Genomic DNA, 17,082 nt, shown 5'->3' with positions numbered 1-17,082 from the left:
CACTTGAGTAGCCGTTACAGATGCAGGATATTAACTATACACAAGTTGCCCCTTCAATTACAGTTAAGCCGAGTGAATTTTCGTAAGAATCAGATCGACGCTAAGAGATTGAAAGCTGTGAAGAACTTGCAGAGATTTGCAAACGATAACCAGAAGAGTTGAGCATTTTACCAAGTAAGTGTTGTCTCTCTTATTTACTGTAACTATGGAACCTTCGTCTTCTTCTTCTAAAAAGAGTAGGAAAGGAAAAGAGTTAAACCCTGAAGAGAAGCCCAAGAGGCAGAAGAAAGAAGGGAGAGCTTTGACTCAGGACTTATTAGACCAGTGTCCATCGTCTAGTGTAAGGTCTAAGAAGATTAAAAGTGAAGAAGAAGGGTTGGAGGACAAATTTGAAAATCTAGGAGACATTTGGACTGAGATAAGAGGGCATGAGTTATTTTTGTTTGGTTACAAAAGAAGGGATGCACCCGAACCCATTAGTAATCTGTGGAAGAAGAACTTAGGCAAGTTAGTAGTTCCAAATGTATTTGTAGACGTAGAATTAATGAAAGCACTGGTAAATTGCTACAACCCGAGAACTAAAACCATATGTGATTACAGAGGGAATACATTAGTAGTAATCAACAAGCAGACTATTGATATGGTTTTTGATCTAGACTGGGAAGTCGAGGAAAGCATCGATATGAAGAAACTCTCACAGGAATTCTTTAGTCTGGAAAATATCTACAGGACTTGGAGGCTACCTGTCCACAGGCCAAAAGTGGGTGGGTCATTTGTTCAGTTTGGCAAAAGTGACAAGGTGCCATTTGATGTCAACCACTTCCATCCATATTTCAAGTATACGTATTATACTGCAGCCCAAGTACTAGGCATAGAGGCTCATCCACTCATGGATGTTGGGATTATGGTTTTGTGTGCTGATATTCAATCAAAAGACCCTAGGTCATTTGATTTTGCTACTTATGTTGCGGATACCTTGAATCATGGGCTGGAAAAAATGAAAGGAGACCTCGTGAATGTTCACTTTTCATTATACTCCATGTTAATGCATATTCTTCTTTATTGTGGACAAGAAATTAACTTCTGGCCAGATGAGTTCAGCATCAGGTCTTATGATAAGAATGGTCTGAAGAAGCCGGTTCAGTTGTGGGTATCAGCATGGGACCAGAGGTTTATGAACAACCAATATTGGCATTTTCAAGAATACTTTGTGAAACCTCTCAGTGCAGCTTTTGGACAACGCAGGGATTATACTTTGTCCCCTGAAATTAAGAGGTTCCTCAGGCCAAAGGATTTTTCTCCAGAATCACAGATTGAACACAATTGGGGTGATTGGTATTGCCATGATAATCACACGGAGATAAGGGTATTTGGATATGAAGGGCAACCACACATGCTTCCAATTACGGTGCCAGACAGAGTGGCTAGCTTGGAGATTATAAGGCAATTGTCTATTGCCAGTGCTAAACATTTAACTGACTTTGGTAAACAATCTATTGTTCCAGGTCTATTAGTTTTCTCTGATTTCATTGTCAAAAGTTCAAAGAGTTATCATTTATTACAGAATAAATTAAATTACTATGGCATGACTCTGGGTGAGCCTAGGGAGAGTTTTGATCCCGAAGGATATATAAAAGCTGCCAGAGCCTCACAGAAACTCAAAGCTGGGATACACATGGCCAAAATGCCAGACGACCTAATTAAGAACCTTGAGCGAGAGGAGGCCAAAGTTTTGAAAGGAAAGAGTGAGTTAGTCTGGGAGGCCTACAAATGGAAAAGGGCAAGGGGAATGATAGATGGAGACCTAATTGGAAATCTCCAAGATCCTCTGGAGGTAGCTAAAAGACTGCTTCAACATGAAGCTGAAATTATGCACAGAGTTCCTCCACAATTCCTTCGCTTCATTAATACTGAAAGAGACAGTCAGCCCCTAGCTCACATGTCACCAAAATCAACCGCCAGTAGTATCCCACCTGATTCTCCTCGAGAGGATTATCCTCCAGGTTTCGAAACAGAAATGAACATGGACACAGGAGAAATCAACATCAAAGATGTTGTTGACATAAGAATGACTGAGCATGAGGACTTTATTGCTGATGATGGATTCGCCTCCTCTAGGGAATTTCTCTCATTTCTATATCAATACAAAGGGGCTCATGTCAAACGAAGCATGGCTGGAAAACCAGAGGAAGAACAGATGAAGAGATTACAGGATGAAATTGATGTCCTCATGAAAGATATGACTCCTGAAAAAGGGAGGAAACTATTAAAAGAGGCCGGTGTGATCATCTTCTCTGGTTGGGATATCAATTCAGCACTCTTATTTGATGGTTTTTTGAAGAAGCAAGATTTGAATCAGCAGGTATTGCCCCAGGAGGTAGATAAACTGTTCCTAGGCTCTGGATATGATCCAGACAAGAAGGCTCTCCTACAGTGGGCACTATATCCAAAAGGGAAGAGGCCAATCATTGTGGATATAGAAGAAACCTTTGGGCACCTCATGGTTCATCAGGTTGGAAAGACCGATCCTAGGGTCACTGCGAAGCTCAATCTGGATGTTGCAAGATTGAACTTGGACCAGACAGAGTTTCTGGTCAGAGAAAACATTACATACAAGGGATTATATGAAAAGTCCAAGGAGGAAAACCAGAAGCTGCAAGCAAAGGTATTGCAATTAGAAACGGGTACTCCTATCAGCGAATACACCTCATACCCTGCAGGACGCAGCTTGGATGACGTCTCTGATGCCCTGTACTGGAAATATCAGGCGGAGAAGGCCAATAAACGCGCAGACAATATCCAGCAAAAAATGGACAAATTAGTCAATGACATCATAGGACATCGGTTTAACACCATGCTCTTACAGGTCGAACCATATTGGATAGTTTACAATGGAACCATGAAAGCGCTAACAGAGCATGAGCGGTTAAGAGCACGATTGCAGGGGGTGCTAAGCAATGACGATTCCATGACGCCAGAAGAAAAGGCTGAGGGTAACGCGTATATGGATAGTCATGTCAAATTCGAAGATATGCTGAGAAGAGATCTAAAAGAATTAGATGATGAAAGACCCGTTGGAATGCCTTCTGTCCACAAGGAAGGAGAGGTAATAACCTTGGAGGATTTGCGAAAGGAGCTTGTCAGCGTCAAGGATTGGGCCTTGTCAGAAATTGATCGGAGTAAGGATATGGCCCCTACCGTCAACCAGATGATATTCAAGTACCTGACGCTAGGGGATGAATTAAAAAAGCAAACGCTTCGAATCAAAACATTCAAAGATGATGATTACATTCATCATTTGGGACTTTTGAATCTCTTTTTGCTTAAGTTTAGAAACACTCGAGTTGATGACTAATATTTTGAAAAGACGTGTCTCTTCATGAAAAGCTTGCGTCCTCATATATATATGAGAATGTTTTTGTAATGTAAGAGAGAAGGATTTTGATTAGGATTAGGAGCGAAAGAACAACAGCCTGCAAGTCTTCGTGTATGAACTTCAATGGAATACAAATCTTGATCAATTGTTTCCCTGCATATGCGTTGTGGATTATTTCATTTTCTTTTGGCAATCATCTGTGATATTATCTGATAAAGATAGGGTTATTCATATTCTTAAGATCAAATCTATGCTTTATGTTATAATGTTGTAACAAAAGTTTTGCTTGCGGATTGTAATTGTTCCCTGCAAAGCTTAATTGACTGGTCCCTTAAGGGTAGGGTTAAATTCACTCAATCAGCACATAATGTAAGCATTCATTTGGTTTTGAAAGAAATAGTAACTGACAGGTTCATAAGGGATGAGTTAAAAAACTGTCTCACAGATTCGCACTATAAGCCCTGAAGAAAATTGTAATGACTCTGTAACCCATGCAATAAAGAAGGCACTGGCTTAAATCTCAAGTCATACTCATCGTTTATTTTCACAATTAGTTATTTTGATAGCTACAGGAGTAATTAAGAAACACAAAGCGAAATAACAACCTTGAACTCGTCTGCAATATCTCCATTCAAGGAATTCATGCCATTTCAAGATCAGGAGATATCAGAATAGGATAACATATCTGCTATAAAAAGCACTGTTTATTGGAGACATTCAGTGAATAGGTATACCCGCCTAGGTCCTGCAGAGCCTAAAGAGAGAGAGTTAGTAACTAATAGGTTCACTCTATAAGTTGGCCAAGTCAATTGGAGGGTTTGATCATAGGAGTTGGCATTGCCTTAGAACCCATCCAATCTGTTGATTTGAGACCCAACACATCTCATTTTCAAGATATGTCTCATAGCATATCATATCATACATCTCATTTTCAAGATATATCTCATAGCATATCATATGATACATTTCATTTTCAAGATATATATCATAGCATATCATATCATACATCTCATTTTCAAGATATATCTCATCACATATCATATCATACATCTCATTTTTAAGATATATCTCATAGCATATCATATCATACATCTCATTTTCAAGATACATCTCGCAACATATTGCAAATATCACATCACATACATCTATCTAAGCATTTGCATCATCGTAGAATAATCAAAAGCATATAGAAAGCATAATCCATAACACATCACATGAGGATCAAAGAAAATAGGTGTCATATATATATATATATATCTCAAAAAATTATCAATATACAAAATATGTCATGTCTGTACCAAATACAATACAATGGTCAAAATACAAAGGAGAGAACGTCTCTCGGGTATGACTATCTCCTGAAGGCGATGATCTCACTGTCGATGTCCCAACACTTGGATCTCTAGGTGGATCCTACCTATGAGGCCTTGTCATGCCTCTGCTCTCTGATTGCGACCTAGTCTCTTGGGATCGACTAGATCTCGACTGTGTGAAGCTCTGCACTCGGTGCTCCCTAGGCACCACATCCTTATAATGTCTCCTATAGTACTTTTCCTCCTTGGCCCTCAAGGACAACTCCCTCAAGGTGTCTCTCATTGGACCACCTGCAACCTCTCTCTCCACTACCTCTACTCAAGCCTCGGCTCAGCCCAACCGTCCAAAGTAGTATTCCGCTCTGTGGTCAGTTGTGTAATCTGATGCTGCTGCGCCAACATTTGTGCATGCAAATGTTGCACTGACAACTGTAGCGATCTAATCTGTGCATCCTCCACATACGTAGGAATCTACATCTACAAGGGTACATGTGACGGGGTACTCCCTGTCCCCCTACCTGTCCTCGGTGCTGGTGGAGGTAACACATCTGATCTCCTCCTCTGGGTCGGTCATCGCACATCCTCATAACCTCCCACCACCGCTATCAACTCCCCTACATGCTCCTCTCCTCCAGCTCTGATCGCCAACCCTCCACTCCCTCTATCCACGGCTACTCGCCGCACAACTCTCTCTCCCCGTATCCCCCTATATCCTCTCCTCCCCACCTCCAATCTCCCTCTCACTACTCGCCGACCTCGGCCACCTCCTCCACCATCTCTGCCATCCCCTCCTCCTCCATCACCGCCTCCCTCATCTATCTCCTCGTCATCATCAAAAGTTGGAATCATCTCAGCTAGATTTGATATCCTAGCCACTGCACGTGCTGCGAAGAGTGTTGCAAACTCATGAGTCAACCTTGCATCCGTGATCTCTAGGGCATAATCCCAAATCTGACCAGCTAACTGAAAGAACTCCTCTACCGCCGCCAGTTGTCAATAGTAGGCCCCCAATCTAGGATGTCTTGTCTCCGTCGAGCATAAAAATATGCTCCCTGTGATATCCCCTACTGACAACCATACTGTCGCAGCACCCGACCATGCAAAAACCTCTCTATAACAAAGGGCGTCCGCCCTATCAGATACCTCAAACTAAAAACATTAGGCATCTCCATCCCATCCTCAGCCCATACCTCACACCTTGTATATGGTCGCCAGATTACCGTATCAATGTTATCCAACACTCTCCTCCAATGCTCTAGTTTGCCCAGCTTACGCTGGATAACTATCCCCCTGTATCCATACGCATACGCGCCTCCAACAGGCTTGTCCCTATCTGCCAGTGGCCTAGCCGCAGGGATATGCTCCCATGCCACACCTACAACAATGTCACTCCAGCTGATCATCGCTGACCCCCATGCAAACCGTCGACCTTGCATCACCATGTCCTCCAACACCAGTCCCCATCCCACGGACAGTCCCTTCGACCTACGGTCTAACATTAAAAACCACCAATGAAACCTGCTAGAACTGATAGCAGAGGAGCATAATCCAAATCCAAAAACTCCTGCCATGGGATCTCATACCCATAAATAGTGTCATCCTGGAATATCCGACGTAATGCCTCGGTCCCACCCTCCTCCGTCTGCTCATAAGGTAGCAATGCACCTACTATAGGAATCCGTAGAATTCGATAGCAATCCTCTGGGGTCACTGTCATCTCCCCTGTAGCTAAGCGAAAGGTGTTCGTGTCACTATGACACCTCTCTGCCAATGCTATCAGTAAGCCCCGATTCACGATAAACCGAGGCATGTCTAGCAAAGAGGTCAAACCACATCTGTCAATAATATCCCTGTCTCCTTGTGTCAATCGTGGTATCAATGACCACGATCTTGAAAATCGCTCACGCGACTGCAATACTCCAAGATGCTCCTGCCAAAAACAAAGCAAGTCCAATATCAGTTCTCTCATAAATACATGAATATCAAACTCAAAATCATCTCAAACAACTTGAAAACTTTGAACAAATCTAAATCAAGTTTCACACCATATCAATCCATCACATCATATCAACTTGTAAAACAACTCAAGTTCCATATCAGCTTGTAACACAACTCAAGCTCCACAATCCATATCAAACACATTCATATCCAAAACTTGACAACTTTGAACAAATTAAAATCAAGTTCCACATCATATCAAATCTATATCAACTTGAAACATTGTAAATCAAATCAAGTTATATAAAGCAACTCATATTGGACAACCTATCATATCAGTCACAACAGACACGAAGACTGGCAACAATTCACTTATCCCCGCAAACCTGACATCAACCCACAAAATTTTCTCATTCACAAAATCCCACTTTACTATCAAATTTTTCTATATGCGCTAACCTATCCTATCTATGCGCCAAACTGCATCTCACGCGCTACCCTATTTTGTCTATGCGCCACCGGACCAACCCTATGCGCTAAACAAACCCTACGCGCTATCCTTTTCTTCGAAAGTGCCCTCTAACATATCTTATGCGCTAAGACCCTCTATGCACTATTCTATGCCCTCCATGAGTTGTGAATTTAACCCTATGTGCTAGGTTGCATCTACGTGCTATCTAACCCTACCCATGCGACCTCCTACAAGCCCTATGCTCTAGGTTTACCCTACACGCTACCCATTTTACCCTCTGCGCTAGCCTATACACTCGATGCGCTAACCTAACCCGATGTGCTACCCTAACCTAGCTATGAGCTAGCCTTCAATTTTCGGACGCTACCCTATTCAACCAACTCTATGTGCTACGAAATTTTTCGTATGTGCTACCCTTTCGATGCGACACACTAAAATGTAAAATCTGCATAAAAAATTCAAAAAAATACCAAAAATGACAAAACCAAAAATTAAACAGGGGTCAAAAAGGTTGACTTACTGGTGGTCCATATGCAGCAGGCCTCCAATACCTCCTAACGCGCTCAAATCAGTGAGAAGAGTATGGAATCAGAATGCTAACTTCTCTCCAAATGTCACTATCTCCAAAGTCAACAAGCACAAATGAGACAAAAGGAATTACCTTTTCCCCCTTTAAAGGGTAAATCGAAATTAGGGTTACACGGAGGAACGCAAAAAACACTCGTAGGGCCTCATACCAACCTGCCCAACATCATTATCGGGAGATGAATCAATTTATGCATTCAACATAGACCAAAATTTGCAATGCTATCAACATCAAATCAAATCAAATTTTCACAATTTTTGATTCATCTCTTGAGGGGGCATTATCAACATCATTTTATCCAATATGGGGCATTGATTATCAAAATTGGGACATGACATATCTAAAAATGACATAAAAATTGATCATAATTAAATCAAGACGACACATCATTTTCTCGGAATCAACATGTGCACACACGTCACTTCAAAGAGGGGCAAAATGTAGACACCAAAAAGTTGCATGATAAATTAAGTGAATTTTTATTCATTTTAATTACTCTTAAATTCTTCTAATTAATTAAATTAAGATTTAATTAATATACCCTTCTTCTATCTAAGCCATTTAATTAAATTTACATTTAATTAAAATTCCCCTTCTAGCCCATTTAATTAAATAGTGTCCCCCCAAATTGAATAAATCTAATTTATTCAATTTCCTATTTTACAACTAAATTGAAATAAATTAACTTTATTTTAATTAAATCCTATTATTCCTCACCCACTTGCATTTCCCTACATCTCCCACTTGCATCCTAATCCCCTTCCTAAATTCTTCTAGATTCTTCTAAATCTAATCAATCAACCTAAACCCATCCATTATCCCTTTTCCCTAAAATTGAGGAGGTCACTTCTCAATTTTGGAGGAAAGTCTTCCAAATGCATTAAAACCTTTATCCATTCAACAAGATAACTTGTTAAATGCCCCCAAATTTGGAAGGACTCTTACAAATTTGTCCCCAAAGTCTTCAAACCATTAATGGTTAACTAACCCTTAGTGGCATGATTAGAGACTTTTTGACTAACTTAACCTCCATCTAACCCATGGGTCTCGTCAAGCATTTATTGTTTTGACCATGGTTATCCATTTAACCTTTGCACAAGAGTTTATCCTTTGGGTAAAAGCTTTATCCAACGGATAACCTTAACCTGACCTTAACCCTTACCCCCTAAGGTAACCATGGGGTCTTCTCAAGCATTTAATGCTTCTTACATCTCCTCTCAACCAACCTTATGTTTCCAATTGTCACCATTTCATTGGTGAAAATTGTGAACATGGATTGAGCAACTTTCAAACTCAACCCTTGATTAACTCTTTCAATCATGGCCATCCATTGCCCTATTTTTGCTATAAATAGATCTCTCATTCCTCCATTTTGAGATATGCAAGCTCTTAGTATTACACTTATGCTCAAATTTTAGCACATCTAGTCTCTCTTTGCAATAAGAATTAATCTAATAATCATTTTAGACTACTTCTTTCATCAATAGCTTAATCATATAACTAGTACATCATGTTAAGATAGTATCAGTACTAATCTTGTCATCTTATAATCTAGTTCATAGCATTTGTAGGATCATGCATAGATAGGTTGCATTATCATGTTAAAATCAATCAAAAGCATCCCTCGTTCTTGCATTTGTCATCCCTAAACCACTTTGCTCAGTGATCCGAGAGCAGAGGCATTGGTTTGAGGGACCTTGTGAGATAGAGAACCATGGAACCAACCTTGGGAAGCTGAGTCATCCTTCATGACTCCATAGCTTGCACCGAGAAATCCTATGGGTGTGTGGACAAGTCTCTTTGGGCTTCACTTTTCACATTTTAAGTTCAATTAACCCGCTTTTCCTGCATACAATTATTTTATTTCATATGTTCAAATCACTAATTTCTACAATACTACGTGTCATTAAGATCATTATATTATTGGGGCAAGCTCCGCAGTGCAACGGAAGTTGTGATCCTTGTTGATAGGGAGATCCCCGGTTTAATTCCTTGCAGGTATTGCCTAAGCCTTGGGTCGATCGCTGCATGTTCAACACTTTGGAGATGACTGGTGAGGAGGAAGGTGTCGGGGGGTCTTACCCCTGATAGTGGTATGAACAATGCATGGCCCGCGGATCAAGCGACTAAAGATTGTCATGGGTATTAATGCCCTCATCGAAGGAAGACACAGGCGTGGTGCAGGGTACGAAGTACGGAGGCCAGCGGAGTAATAGAGGGACCACGAATGGAGACAAGTGGAGTGATAAGGAGATGATATGGAGAGATAAGGAGCCAGAGTGGGGTGATAAAGAGATGGAGTGGAGCGATAAGGAGAGATAGCGAGGTTAAAAATTGGAGTGTTAATACCTCGCAAATGTAACCACAGGGAGGGGCTCCCCCAAATGTGGTCCTCATTGGTTAGAAACTCTGGTATAAAAAAGACATTATATTATTAGTCATAAATTATATTGTTATTAAATTATTAACAAAATAAGGAATATTTGTACAATCATTGAATCATCATTTTTTAGTTAAAAAAAAAGGAACATTTTTTTCGTAGAAATATAAATGAAAGCCCAATTATGTCTTGCTTTCAATTCTTGTGTATTGACACAAATTATTGAATTTTACTACTAGAAAGTAGGATAAGAATCTCATATAACAAATATAATTAAATACCAAAAATTCTTTGTAATTTGCTTATAAAATAGTTCTATAATTACTTTATATCATGTTCTACAACAAAGTTGATTTGGTCTCCTTTCTAGTATCATAGAATAGAATTCAGAAATGAACATATTGTTCATGATATAGGCTTGACAAACACTGACATAATATTTAAAAGTGTTAAATAAAATATTGAATTACAAAATTCAAGTCATGATACTCAATTCAATATCCAAGTCATGATACTCTCTTCTTTCTAATGATGGATTGTAGATTGTGATCCAAAATGTAGATGCAAAAAGTTTGCATAGTTATAGCCAAAAGCATTCACTTGCACTACTATAGATTATGGAATCTTATATTTCTTTCTTTTGAAAGACCTATATTTTTAATCTATCACAAAATTCTATCTTCTTTCTAATGGTGGACCCCAAAGAGTGAACCAAATTGTTGATGCAAAATATCCTACACAGTTATAACTATAAACACTCATTTGTATTGCTCACAACATACCAATATCATTTTAAAAATATAGATATCAATGGTTTGTGGTAAACCATTCTCGTGATATTTTCTCTCTCCCTTTTATTTGAATAGATTAGTATGATATAGATGATTATGTCCATGATCAAAGAAAGGTATTATGGCTTCCATGTATATTTATCAATTATGTCAACCTTCTATTGTGAAGCCCAAATAGAATATAAATATAGTAATAGTAATAAGATCTCACCAAGTCACTGGCTAGTATGTCACATGATTCCCTAGTGTTCATGGTTCTCTCTTTGTCGGGACTCTTGAATTTTAATTTCTACCTTACTTAAGGTGTGAGTCGATTCAAAAATATTGGTCAAGGACCTCGTTATCCCAACCATTACTTTTGATTTAATATCAACCTAAATGGAATTGAAAAAAATATAGGAAAATTAATATTCACCTTCCCTCCTTATGTAGTGGTTCTACCATTCTCAATGGATCACTAAATTCCCCATAAACTCAAATTTTACTTTCTTGGTTTCCTAAAAGACTCCCTATAAACATAAATAAACTAAATTTTAAAATATGTCAAGAATGTAGAATAAACAGGCAACTCAAGAACATATAAAATCAACACCTTTAAAATAAGTCAATATAATAAGTGGGCATGTCATCTAAGTTATAGGATTGTGTAAACACATAAAATTGTCCTCCTAATTATCATAATTCTTCTATTAATTAAATAGATATTATTGTCTATTTAATTGATTCATTAACATTTTCATCTATTAAATCATTAAGTTACATATTCATTTATTTACTTCACTAAACTCTTTTTAAATAAATCTTTTTTTAATGATAAATCCCTAATCTCCATCATTGCATAAACTCATTTTATTTATCTTCTTTCACCCCCCACTAATCACATCTACTCAACGAATGTGGGACAAACACTTATCTCTCCATCTTGCTCTGTATCCCACATTCTTCCTGGCATCAATATTTCTTGTGGGCATATGCGTATAAATCCATTTTCCCTCACTTTTGAGTCTCTTGCTTCTTGGAAAATTGAATTTCGTAATGTCATTTTGAGATCTTTTGTATACTTAATCTTTTGAGAATCATAGTGGTTTTGTATTTGTAAATCATTTTGATCAACCAATGAACTTCGGTCTTCCATAGCCTCTTGTGCATTGTGTAAATCTAAGAGCAAATCATTATCATTCAAGATCTTGGTAGATAGGAGAATAAGATAATCAAGCATCTCCTGAATGCATAGGTTTGTTTGTTTGTGTTTTTTTTTTTATGTTTATGCATTTCTCGAGGAAATATTCTCTTGATATAGTGTTGGATTAATAATCTAAATATTTGCTTATGGTTGGGCAATAATGGTTCAAGATTAGTTTTTCAGATCGATCATAATACAGATCCAACCCACATAATTAAATATTTGACAACTACCCACTTTGATTTATTTGAAGGTTTGTTTAACTATTCTCATAAATAATCCATCAATTAAACAAATATGTATCCAAATATACTCTATGTACAATAGTCATAAATTATTTCTTTCCTATGTGTAATATTTGGCTATGAAGGTAGCCACCCAAGATCTAGAGGCCTAATGGAAAACACAAGAATGAGAGAAGATAAATATGACAATAATAAATGGTATTCCTACCAAGATGCAATATAAAGGATATAAGTACACAAGAGACCTCTGAGTTAATTTGGCCAAGGTAAAACATAGGAAGGCATAACATTAGGACAAGTGTCATAAACCTATTGCATGAGACATAAAGTGATAACTTATCACCCACCTAAGGTGTAAAAGTGATAACATGATAAAAGCACTAAAAGTGGAGGCACCACTTAAAGTGTAAAATGAGAACGTAAGAACATCACCTAAAATGGGAATGCTCCTATATGGTCTCTAAGTAATCTTAAGTGACATGTAGTAAGAATCTAGGTGAAAAAAATACAAGGTACAATACCTTAATTACACCAACTCCCCACCTTAAGTGCAACTTAGGGAGAATGTACAAAAATGCAAACAATGCAAGATGGGTCTCAGCTACACGACCATGTTAGGTACCCATGTACAAACACAATGTAATCTCTCATGATTGCAAAAAAGGAGAAAACCCAATGGGAAAAAACTCCTCCCCAAAAGAGATGAAACTTCAAAAACATCTCAAAGAAGAATGAGAAGGACCAAACCCCATGTGAGGGAAAAGTTTCCACCCCCCCCCCCCCCCCATAAGAAAGAAGAAGAGAGACCATGTAACCCCCTCTCAATGTAGAATGTGTACCAATGGTATATACTCCAAGGTGAATATAGAAGATGCTACACAACTGTTGAATAACATTCCTTCCAAAGGTATATGAATGAATGAGACAAAACCAAAGGTATATGAATGAAGTATCCCCAATCCAAAAGGAATATGTAGGAAGAAAACTCAAAATGTATGAAGTCTATAGATTTTTCTCAAATGTCCCCATGTCGATACTAAAAGTTGCCCCTTCCAAATCAGGTGTACTATGCCATATTATTTAAAAGACAATCCAAAATCTAGTGAAGATGGATGTAGAGAATGATACAAAGACCCAAATGACATCTCCTCTTAAAATAAAGAGACCTCCTCTAAAATTTGTACATAAATATCTACAATCACATCAAATTGTGAAGAATGATCAAGTGGAGAATGAACAAAAGGGTTAGAGTGTCCCATTGCAACAAATGAAGAAGAATCATCTTCATTAAAGAGAATATGAATATCAGCAAGGGTCTCTCTTAAATATGCAAGATGGGACTTCACAAACAAACTTACAATGTCTATCAAGTAGTCATCTCAAGGTACTGTATTTGGAAGATAATGTATGTCCTACTACACTGAATCACAAGAAGCCAAAATCGTAGCCACACAAAAATAATCAATAGAAATAGTAGGTGTGATCTCAATAGGAGGAGAATGAATGAAAGTCTTAAGAACTTGATCACATGTTAGAATACCCAAACTTTCAAGTAGCCAAAGTTCCTCTCAAGTTTAGAATCCACACAAAAAGTGTGATCATCATCTGAAGAATCAAATTCATCAATAAGAACAAAGTCTGAAAGGGAATACAACTGAGACGCATGATCCATGAACCCATTAGCAATGATAGATTTACTCTCCAAGTCTTTGATGATAACTCAATTAGGAGTGAAATATGTTTGTATAGCCAATAAGAGCAATAACTAGATTTAAAGTCTTAACTCAAAGATTGGTCATCCATTCTAAGCAGCTATCATTTCCATGACTCAGGTTCATTTACTTATCAACCCAGGGACATATTGCACTAAGTTTCGGTGATAGTCATTATGCACTACTGCAGCAACTAATTCTATCTAAAATAAATAAGCGAAAATATGACAACTGAATAGCTATAGGAAATATTAACATTAACAGAAGATTCTAACTAAATAACTATTAACGAAGTTCAAAGTCGACAAACAAGAATTACTCTATCTGCTTTGGTTGTAGGAACAGTCACAGGATCTGGTTCCAGTGGCTACAAGAATAGTTAGTCACTAGAACATCTATTGCAGCAAAAAGGAAACTTAATCTAACAATCACACAGGAATACTCACCAAGTGGGACCCCTTGGATGAGTGTATCCAAACTTTAAAATGATTCTATATACTCAAAATAACATAGCTTTTATTCATTATTTCCAAAAGTGGATACAAAACATGAGATAAGAGAAACGCTTCTAATTCTAGAAAACATTGTCTAACCTCTGTGAAGAGGTGCATGTCTTTATTTATAAGAAAGTTATAACAAACTTTCAACTACTTAGATCATGCCCATGAAATTAGGCGGAAATATTTATTACAACAAGGAGAAGAAGTTAATCCACAAAGAACCTGGAACTTTACTAAACTACGACCAAGAATATAGAATGGTGGTGGTTACTAGATTGATGCTTGTTGGAGACAACCATAAATGAGTTTGGTATCACCTCACTATTCCTTTGCCATTCACTTGCACACCATCTTCTCTACTATTTTAAATGCACAACCACCCCAAAATGCCTCCAACTGTTTGCATGGCATGATTCTCCATCTGGCTTAAAACAACTGCTTATGCAGCAACTTATTTAGTCATGCATTAAAGGTTAGAACACACACACACAGATATATATATATCACTATATTTATACATTCACGCATGATATTGCCATAATAATCCGCATAGCTATAGCAATATTAAGTTAGAACAATACAGGGTTCAATGGGTTTGGCTATCATTCGAAAATGCACATAATTAAAACTTTGATACATCACATGACTTAAACATTGTCCCAATATGCAACTTAAAACATAGGAAAAACTTATCAGTCATAAAAATAAAAGAGTTATTATTTTAGCTCATCATTTGCTCCCCAACTTAATGTCTTGTTGGTCCTCCACCAGGAGGAAAATTCCTTACTCGGGCACTGACTCGAAAATCAACTATGTTATCTTGTCTTGTGCCTCCTAAAGCTAGGTTCCAATAAAATACTTTCATCTTTTCCATCCTAGCCCACATGGCTTCCTCTATGGCATCATCATACAATTTATTTGTAGCTTTGCATCCTATCGATTGCCACATAAGGATAGGTGGTTGAAATATCAAAGGTAGCCAATTATTGCCTTTTGTCCTACCCAAGTGGATATACTTGGGAGCTCTTTGTGTGGTTGCATGATAATTGGGAAATGAATGAGGTTCACTCTGCTTTAGGTCCTTTAGAAGGTTGTTCCAATGCTGAGCCAGACATTCAACTACAACTTGATTCTCAGTTCCAACCAAATTTTCATACTCCTGAAATACTTCCTCTCTCAATGGTAAAACTTGGCTTCTAACATCAAGTCTAGTCAGCAACTTTTGTCAGTCATAGTACATATGTCGTGGGTTTTTAGCCTCAACTTTGAGTGGAAGTGGGCAATCAAGCTCCAAGTTCCTATGTGTTCTAGATTGTACTCCCATACTAATTTCATTTTGTATTCGGGGCATCAATGCTTTTAACTGAATATCACCAATAAACAATAAGGGATTCCATTCATTGTCAGAAGAGACAACATAATTACGCAAATAAAAATCACATAGAAAACTCTTAACGGTTGTAGGAGAGATTCGGTAAACACTATAAAACTCCTACAGAGTCTTCAAATAAGGGCTTAGATCCCTAACAATGCGGTTACATTTAAAACATAGATATTGTTCCTTCATATATAAAGCATAAACTCTCGACGGAGCACTGCACTGCATTAACTCAAGAACCGTGTTTGCTATAGTATCTACTTTGGTTTGTAACTCAACAATTTGGTTGTCCCTCTTTTCAATTTCTTTTTGTTGCTTGTCAATTATCCCCTGTAGCCTAGCCTTTTCTATTTCCCACTGTCTATAAAATGTGAGTACAATGGATAAGCTAATGAGACATGAAGGGAGCCTATGAGTAGTTACCTGAGGGCTCGAGATCTTATCACCTGGTTCTTTAAACTACTCTGTTATTTGGGATAAATTTGACAGTCTTTCGGCTTCATGTCCTTCCTACAATTTACCCTCTTTCTCACTTACGTGCCCTAATTTTGATGTTTCCACATAAATAACCTCACTCACACCTCATGTTGCTTGAGTTCTTTGCTTAACCCGATGACTCCTTCTTAATGGAATTTCCTGAGTGGTTGTAGGAGGTTCTGCAACAGGAAAATTCTCCATTTTTTGCTTTTTAGCTGCAGGAGGAACCTGCGCTTCTTGAGGTCGTTCCACAGTTTCTTCCCCTACATCGCCTTTTTCTTTTTCTTTACCTTTCCTTTTATGAAATGTAGTCCCACTTTGAGTTTGAGTGGAGGGTTGCTCAACACTTGGCTCAACTATTGTTCCTTCCGCAGGCAAAGCTTCCTCGACAATAGGAGGTTCGACTACTGCAGAAACCCTAGGAGACGAGGGTTCTCCAATATTTTCCTTTTGAATTTCATTTTCTTCTATAGCAGGAACATTTTCTTCCCCAAATTGCTTGATATCCATGAACTCTCCACATGACATATCTAAGAGGTTGTTCTACCAATAATTTGATTAATCCATGATGACTAACAGAACGGGTACTACCCCTCTGTGTCTCCTTTGCACTAATAAAGATAAGATGATACAAGACATTTGGAATATTCATCCTTTGGCCATGCCTCAGATGACTCAATAATTTAAAACAAATAGAATGCAGATTGGAGTACCTACCATCACATGTTATA

This window comes from Cryptomeria japonica, chromosome 7 (assembly GCF_030272615.1).
Source record: "Cryptomeria japonica chromosome 7, Sugi_1.0, whole genome shotgun sequence".
In the NCBI taxonomy this organism is placed as follows: Eukaryota; Viridiplantae; Streptophyta; class Pinopsida; order Cupressales; family Cupressaceae; genus Cryptomeria; species Cryptomeria japonica.
The sequence above is the reverse complement of the archived record's forward strand: the minus strand, read 5'-3'. Positions refer to the sequence as shown.